The following is a 7,134-nucleotide window of genomic DNA, read 5'->3' on the forward strand; positions in this document are numbered from 1 at the left end:
CCCAGAACCCCTACCCCCTTCTCTCCCGCATCAGTCAGGTGGATCGATCAATCGATCTATCTATCTATCTCTCTTGATCTCCCTGAACTTCGTTTGGGGGATCCTGTTTGACAGTCCCTTTTGCTAAAGAAGAAAAAAATCATCACCTCTCCAAGGACAGCGCCACCACCTACGTTTTCCCTGCAGTGGCTTGTCGTGGTGGACACCAGTGAATGTTCGTCATCTGAAGGTAACGGGGACAATTCTAAGAGGGACTAGTAGCATCATTATTATCATTCAAAACCCTAAAGGATGGATGGGAACATCTAGACTTTGTTCCAGCTAAATCTGTACATAGACAATGTCCCTGTTTTAGCTACCCCCTCCCTCCTTCCCACACACACACACACACACACACACGTGCGCGCGCACACGCACACACCCTAGAAACACGGGGTGTAATTGGTTATTTTTAATCTGAGAAATACAAAGATCCCAGACTGAACAAAGTCCAACAAAAATACCGTCTCCTCTCTCTGGCCTCCCGAGACAAGGCACTTGCATTTAGAATGGAGAGCACGTGGTCCCGTGGTCTATGCAAGAGCCAGGCCGCCGAGCTGATGGCATGGCAGACGTTGTGGGGCCACGTAAACCCAGCTCCAGAGGCTTTGCCCGCACAGCCCGAGCTTGACGGTATTTCCCCCAGACGAGAGACCTGGCCCATTTTGTTCAATTGGCCCATCAATTCATGGTCCTCCCCTTTGCTCCCCCAAATTACTGCTCCGGCTCGCAGAGCTGGCCACTGGATGCGGAGGCCTTACATCGACTCGGGAGCCTAATTACCCTGATGTTCCTTTTCCTCTGTGCACCGCGGACCTCTGCGTGGCAGGAGGGCGTCCTGGCCTGGGCTGGCTCGAGTGTGCACATCCTACTGAGTCATTTATGTTGGCAACTCTTACGGGCCGGTGACTTTCCTGCTGTCGAGGCTGGCACTTCATAATTACAGCTGTGTTTCTGGTGCCATACCAGATCACCGCACTTAAAGCCTCAAAATAGTGTCCAGCCTCAAGGTGCTGGCGGCACAAACAAGGAGGGAGGCTTCAGAAGCCCCAGAACCTGGGTGCGGAGTCAGGGGGCAGGGCTCGAAGCCAGACGCCCAAGTCCTAACTGTTAAAACCTATGTCTCCTCTCTTTTCTCCTCCTGGTGGAAACAGAGCAGTGCCATAAAATCGTCTGTTCCCAAACTAGAAACAAGAATGACCTTGGCATTCCGTCCCTGTCATGCTCCCATTCATTTTACTTACTTATTTACTTACTTACTTACTTACTTACTTACTTACTTACTTACTGGATAAGATCTACTCCCCTTGCCTCCACATCACTCTCCCCCTTGGCCACTCTGCTGTGCACTTCAGAAGCTTCCGCAGACCACACCACCCCACTCCCTTGCCCTCTGGCTGCCCATTGGGTCAGGCTAATGGGAGCAGAAGATGGAAATTAGAAAGTGGAAGCGGAGAGAGGTCAAGGCATCTACTCCCCTGTTCCCTGCTAGGCTGTAGCTTGCCCTGGCTGCATCTTTCCACCTGGACCACATTTCCTGGCAGGTGGTCCCTCTGCTACCGGTCACTGCAAACAATGGATTTCCTCCCCTTGTCCCTGAAGCCTAGGAGGGCTGTACGAGTGTCCCAGGGCTGCTGTCACAAAGCGCCACAAATTGGATGGTTGAAAACAATAGAGGTGTATTGTCTCCCAGGTCTGGAGGCTAGAAGTCTGAATACGAGGTGTTGGTAAGGCCATGCTCCCTCGGAAACATGTAGGGGAGAATCCTTCCTTGCCTCTTCTAGCTTCTGATGGTTGCCAACAATCGTGGGCCTTCCTTGGCTTACAGGTGCATCCCTCCAATCTCCATCTCCTTCCTCACATGGCTGTCTTCTCCTTATGCGTCTCTGTCTGTGTCTCCTCTTCTAAGGATACCAGTCATATTGGCTGGAGGCCCACCCTAATGACCTTATCCTAACTTGATTACATCTGCAAAGACCCTATTTCAAAATAAGATTACATTCACAGAAACTTGGGTCTAGGACTTCAAAATATCTTCTTGAAGGACCTATTTCAAACTATAACACGTGGTAACAGCCACCACTGTGAAGAGTCCCTGCATTGGTCCCTTAACCCTTTCATTCTTTTATAAAGAGTCACTTTGTTAGACTCTCTAATTCCGTTTCAGAGAGTGCCACCTGTTTTCTGCTAGGACCTTGACAGGAGACCTCTACTGCCTGACTGCCTTGCTGGTAGACCACCTACAAACTGCCAGAAGATTCTAGGGATACAATGGTGAGCAAACACTAGCATGATCCCTGCATTCATGGGGCTACAGTGCACAGTTTAAGAGCCTTCATCAAAATATCACAAAGTAAAATTGCAACCAGGCTGAGATACAGAGGGTAGGTTTACAGAGCTATGAACATGCTTCACTGGGGGAATCACTCTAGTCAGGGAGGCCAGGAAGGGCTCCCAGGGAGAGGGACACCTGAGCCGGAATGCAAAGGATGAATGGAGTCAACCAGATGAAGAGGGGAGCCTTGGTCCCCCTTTCCCCGAAGAGTTATGTCATGGTGTCCATGTTTGCTTCCACTGGGGGATCTATTTTCATTCATACCCCAATCCATCCACAAGTGACCCTCCTCTCTGGGAAGACTTGAAACTCTATCCCATCCTCACAGCTGCAGAGCACAGCAGACAATCCGTGTGTCGAAGGGAGTGCTCAGAGAATGAGAAGCCATCCCCAGGGCTCCCAGGTAAAGAGCAGCGGCACAATACAGACAGTATGGCAGGGAGCGAGCACCTAGAAACCAAGTAACATGAGGCCCAGCACACGAACTCAACACTTCCACACTGAAATCACAGCGTCCTGAAACCAGCACTTCCTCCTTCTGTGTTCACAGTCTCAGCTGGGGACACCCCAGAACTTCTTGTCTGCTCCCTCTCTCCCTCTCTCAGCTCTTACTCTGAGGGATCACTGTGTGTTCCCGATTTTGCCTCTTTGATCTTTCTCGAATCACGCCCTCCTCTCCTTTACCACTAGCTCCTGCCCTGATTCAGGTCCTTATCACCTTTCCCTAGAACTTTGCATCTGCTCCCCCCTTGAGTGGTCTCTACCCTATCCAATCCACCCTCTGCAGCAAAGCCACCATAAACCTCGCCACCTCGCTCCCCTGGTGGCGGCCTCCAGGACTCCGTATTCCTGGCAGGATACAGTCCAGGTGTGGCACAGAAGGCTCTCCATGACGGGGCCCTGCCTCCTTCCCAGCCTGCCTCCCACCACTGCCTGGTTCACCCTTGATCTTCCAACAAGGTCACCACTTTCAGTCCCACAAACACATCAAGTTGTCTCGCCCCACTGTGTCATTTTCCAGGTTGTCCCACCCCCCACCGTCCCTTCCCCCACGACCTAATTAAATCCAACTCATCCCTAAAAACTTAATTTAGGTGTCAACTCCTCCAAGAAGCCTTCCCAGATAGCCCTCTCCTCTCATTTCCTACCATAGGGTCCTCCATCATTAAATCTAATATCGCGTATTCTAAATAGCTATGGAGGTGTCTATTTCCCTGATGAAAGATCCTTGATGCCAGGGACCATGTCTCATTTGGTTTGACATGCCTATTGCTTGGCACAGAGTTGATCCTCAAAGATTCGATGAATTGAGGAGTGCGTGACAAATGGGTGTTGACTGTGTCGTTTCTGTGCTGGAACTCTCAAAATGAACAGAATCTTCCCCCACCTGTTACTCCCAATTACATGGGCCCAGGCCAGCTGTCCCTCGGCCACATCGTGCTGCCCAAGTAGAGAAGCTGCTTTACTAGTGTCGTGTTTTCATCTCAGCCCCTGCAGGGTACGATATGGGAGGACCTCCCATTTGACAGTTGTGTGACCCTAGCCCTTTAGCTTTTCTAAGCTGCAGTTTGCCATCTCTAAACAGGCTTTATTATAGTATCCACTGAACAGAACTGCTATGAAAACTGAGTGAAATAAAATAAGGTGTGTGGTCAGAACTCAGTAAATGGACGGGGCAACTAAGCTGTAAAGCGACCGGTGCTGATGAGAAGTACGCAGGGAAGTGCCGTGGGGGTTCAGAGGCAAAAATGTCCTTGAAAACTGTTCCCTTAAGGGGCACATCCTCCCACCCTCTAAGTGTTCTTCGCATAATCGGTAACTCGGGGAAGCTCCTCTGTTGTGGGTTTACTGTGTTGTCACAAAAGGTTTCCATTTGCCTGCCAGTCTTACCCAATGTGAGCAGAATTGCAGCATGGAACAAGAAAAACGAACAAAAAAATGAGGGGGGTGGGAATTGTGCATTAGACCAGGGTTTTTCAAGACTTCAGTGAGGCTCCTGGAGAAACGAGGCGCTTCCCTCCTGCGGCCAAGTTGTAGTGGTGGGAGAGAAGGCCTAGTTCATCATCTTATGAAATGAAATTAGTTACAAACACATTCATTCCCAGCCCAAATCCAAAAGCCAATCCTCAGTTCAGCTTAGGAATTAGGAGGTGACAGTTTGGTGATTTGAGCCTACCTATGAAAAAGTCCAGGACGAGAGGCCAAGAGTGTGATTTCTGGCCCTGGCTTCCCCGTGGCCAGGCAGTCATGTCCATCTTCCCTCCCCAGCACTGCCTCGCTCACGGAAGTGCTGGCAAGAGAACAGGGGGAGCTGGCACCTTCTCTGCTTCTGCATCAGTCAACAAATATTCAATGGTCAGCTGGAGTGCCCAGTCCCGTGCTAGGTCCTTTGGGCAATCTTTGCAGATTTAAGAAGGAAGTATACTGAATAGCCAAGGAAACCATCAACAAAATGACAAGACGACCTATAGAATGGGAGAAAATATTTGCCAATCACATATCTGGTAAGGGATCCATATCAAAGATATATAAAGAACTCATACAAAAAAAAAAAACTCGTAAAACTCAATAGCAAAAAAACAGTCTGATTAAAAAACACAGGCAGAGGAACTGAACATTTTTCCAAAGAAGACATACAAGTCACCAACAGGTATATGAAAAGGCACTCAACATCACTCAGCACCAGAGAAATGCAAATCAGGACCACGATGGGCTATCGCCTCATACCTGTTAGGTTGGCTATCATCAAAAAGACAAGTAATTACAAGTGTTGATGAGGATATGGGAAAAAGGGAACCCTTGAGCACTGTGAGTGAAAATGTAAATTGGTGTAGCCACCGTGGAAAACAGTATGGAGGATCCTCAAAAAATTAAAACTAGAATTACCACATGATCCAACGATGCCACTCCTGGGTATATGTCCAAGGGAAACGAAATCCCCATCTCAAATTGACATCTGCACCCCCATGTTCACTGCAGCATAATTTACAATAGCCAAGACATGGAAACAACCTAGTGTCCACTGACAGATGAATGGGTAAAGAAAATGTGGTGTGTGTATATACAAAGACACACACACACACACACACACACACACAGTGGAATATTTTCAGCCATAGGAAAGGAGGAAGTCACGCCATTTGCAACAACATGGGCGGAACTGGAGGCCATTATGCTAAGTGACATAAGCCAGACAGAGAAAGACAAATCCTATACGATCTCACTTATATGTGGGATCTAAAAAACCAAACTTAAAGAAGCAGAGAACAGATTGTCGGTAGCCAGAGGTAGAAGAAATGCGAGAAGGTGGGTCAAAGGTACAAACTCCAGTTACAGGATAAATATGTCCTGGGCATAATGTATATCACAGTTACTACAGCTAATAGTATTTCATTGTACATGTGACAGTGGCCGACAAAGTAGAGCTTAGGTGAGGCGATAAGTGTTAACTACACTTCCCGTGTTGCTCTGGCGACAGGACCCGCCCTCTTACCTTCCAGCCTCGCTCCGCCCACGGCAGTAGCCACCTGTCACACGTGGCTGTTGGATACTTAAAATGGGGCTGGTCCGAACGGAGTTGTGGTGCGGGAAATACACACTGGATTTCAAAGACTTGGTCTGAAAACGAATCAAAAATACCCTGCTGATGTTCATACTGATTACACATAGAAATTGTATTTTAGATACATTTGGTTAAATGAAACATGTTATTATGATTGCCGCGATACTGTTCCTTTTCACTTTTTTTAACAGGGCTCCCAGAAAATTTTAAATTACATTTGTGACTCACATTATACGTCCACAGGACAGGAGTGCAGTCCTGTACTGACCTCATAGCTCGGGGCCAGCATGAAATCGACCGAGACAGGGAGAGGACCTAACACAGTGTCCGAAACAAAGGAAGCGCCAAGAGCTGTTGTTAATATTAGTAAGATCAGTGGTTTTCAAATTTTATAGTCAAGTTTGTTTTTCAAGCCACTTCTTAGAACGGATTTTTTAAAAGGAGTTCTGGGGGCGCCTGGGTGGCTCAGTCAGTTAAGCGTCTGCCTTCGGCTCAGGTCATGATCCCAGGGTCCTGGGATCGAGTCCCACATCGGGCTCCCTGCTCAGCGGGGAGTCTGCTTGCCCCCACCTCACCCCACAGCTCATGTTCTCTTTCTCTCTCTCTCAAATTAATTAATTAATTAAAATATAATAAAATAAAATAATAAATAAATAAAATCTTAAAGGTGTTCTGATCAAAGCAGAGAGATCTTGAAGTCTCCCCAGGGACCCATTCGCCCTGGGCACGACCTCCACAGGTTGGAAACCTGTGAGGTTAAGTCATCCTGAAATGTCCTTGAAGCTCTGGCACCTTCAGAGAAGGTGAAGATACGAGACAAAAACCACGATGTCTGTCTGTCTAGGCCATACTTGAAAAATGATTATGAACCTCAAATGTTCTCACCAGAAGAAAGGATCGTAATCACGCGGCATGACAGAGGCGTTAGCTAAGGCTCCAGTGGTCATCACAGTGCAATACAGACGTGCCCCAAATCAAATCAGCACCTGCACGCCTTAAACCTACACAATGTTATAGATCGATTATATCTTGACAAAAGCTAGTTAATCAATTACCCAAAACAAGATCATGGAAAAACACTGCCGTTTTGCTTGGGAGAATCAAAGTGGTCTGGTCTCAAGTCTAGCTAGACGCAGTTCAGGAATCGGGGTGTCATGAACATGAATGGGAGGAGAGGTGCACTGTGGGTCCCCGGATC

General features: G+C 48.0%; 1 long non-coding RNA gene across 1 annotated transcript in view; it reads right to left on the reverse strand.

The window, feature by feature from the left end:
• LOC123788915 (uncharacterized) overlaps nucleotides 1–7,134 on the reverse strand; it is a 58,401-nt gene that overhangs the window by 3,059 nt on the left and 48,208 nt on the right. Inside the window, exons 7-8 of the long non-coding RNA XR_015723820.1 lie at nucleotides 5,868–5,992; nucleotides 4,551–4,839 (exon numbers count right to left, since the gene is read on the reverse strand). This is a non-coding gene — a long non-coding RNA (uncharacterized LOC123788915). The remainder of the gene's footprint in view (nucleotides 1–4,550; nucleotides 4,840–5,867; nucleotides 5,993–7,134) is intronic.

This window comes from Ursus americanus, chromosome 3 (assembly GCF_024610735.1).
Source record: "Ursus americanus isolate L20-20 chromosome 3, mUrsAme1.1.p, whole genome shotgun sequence".
Taxonomy (NCBI): domain Eukaryota; kingdom Metazoa; phylum Chordata; class Mammalia; order Carnivora; family Ursidae; genus Ursus; species Ursus americanus.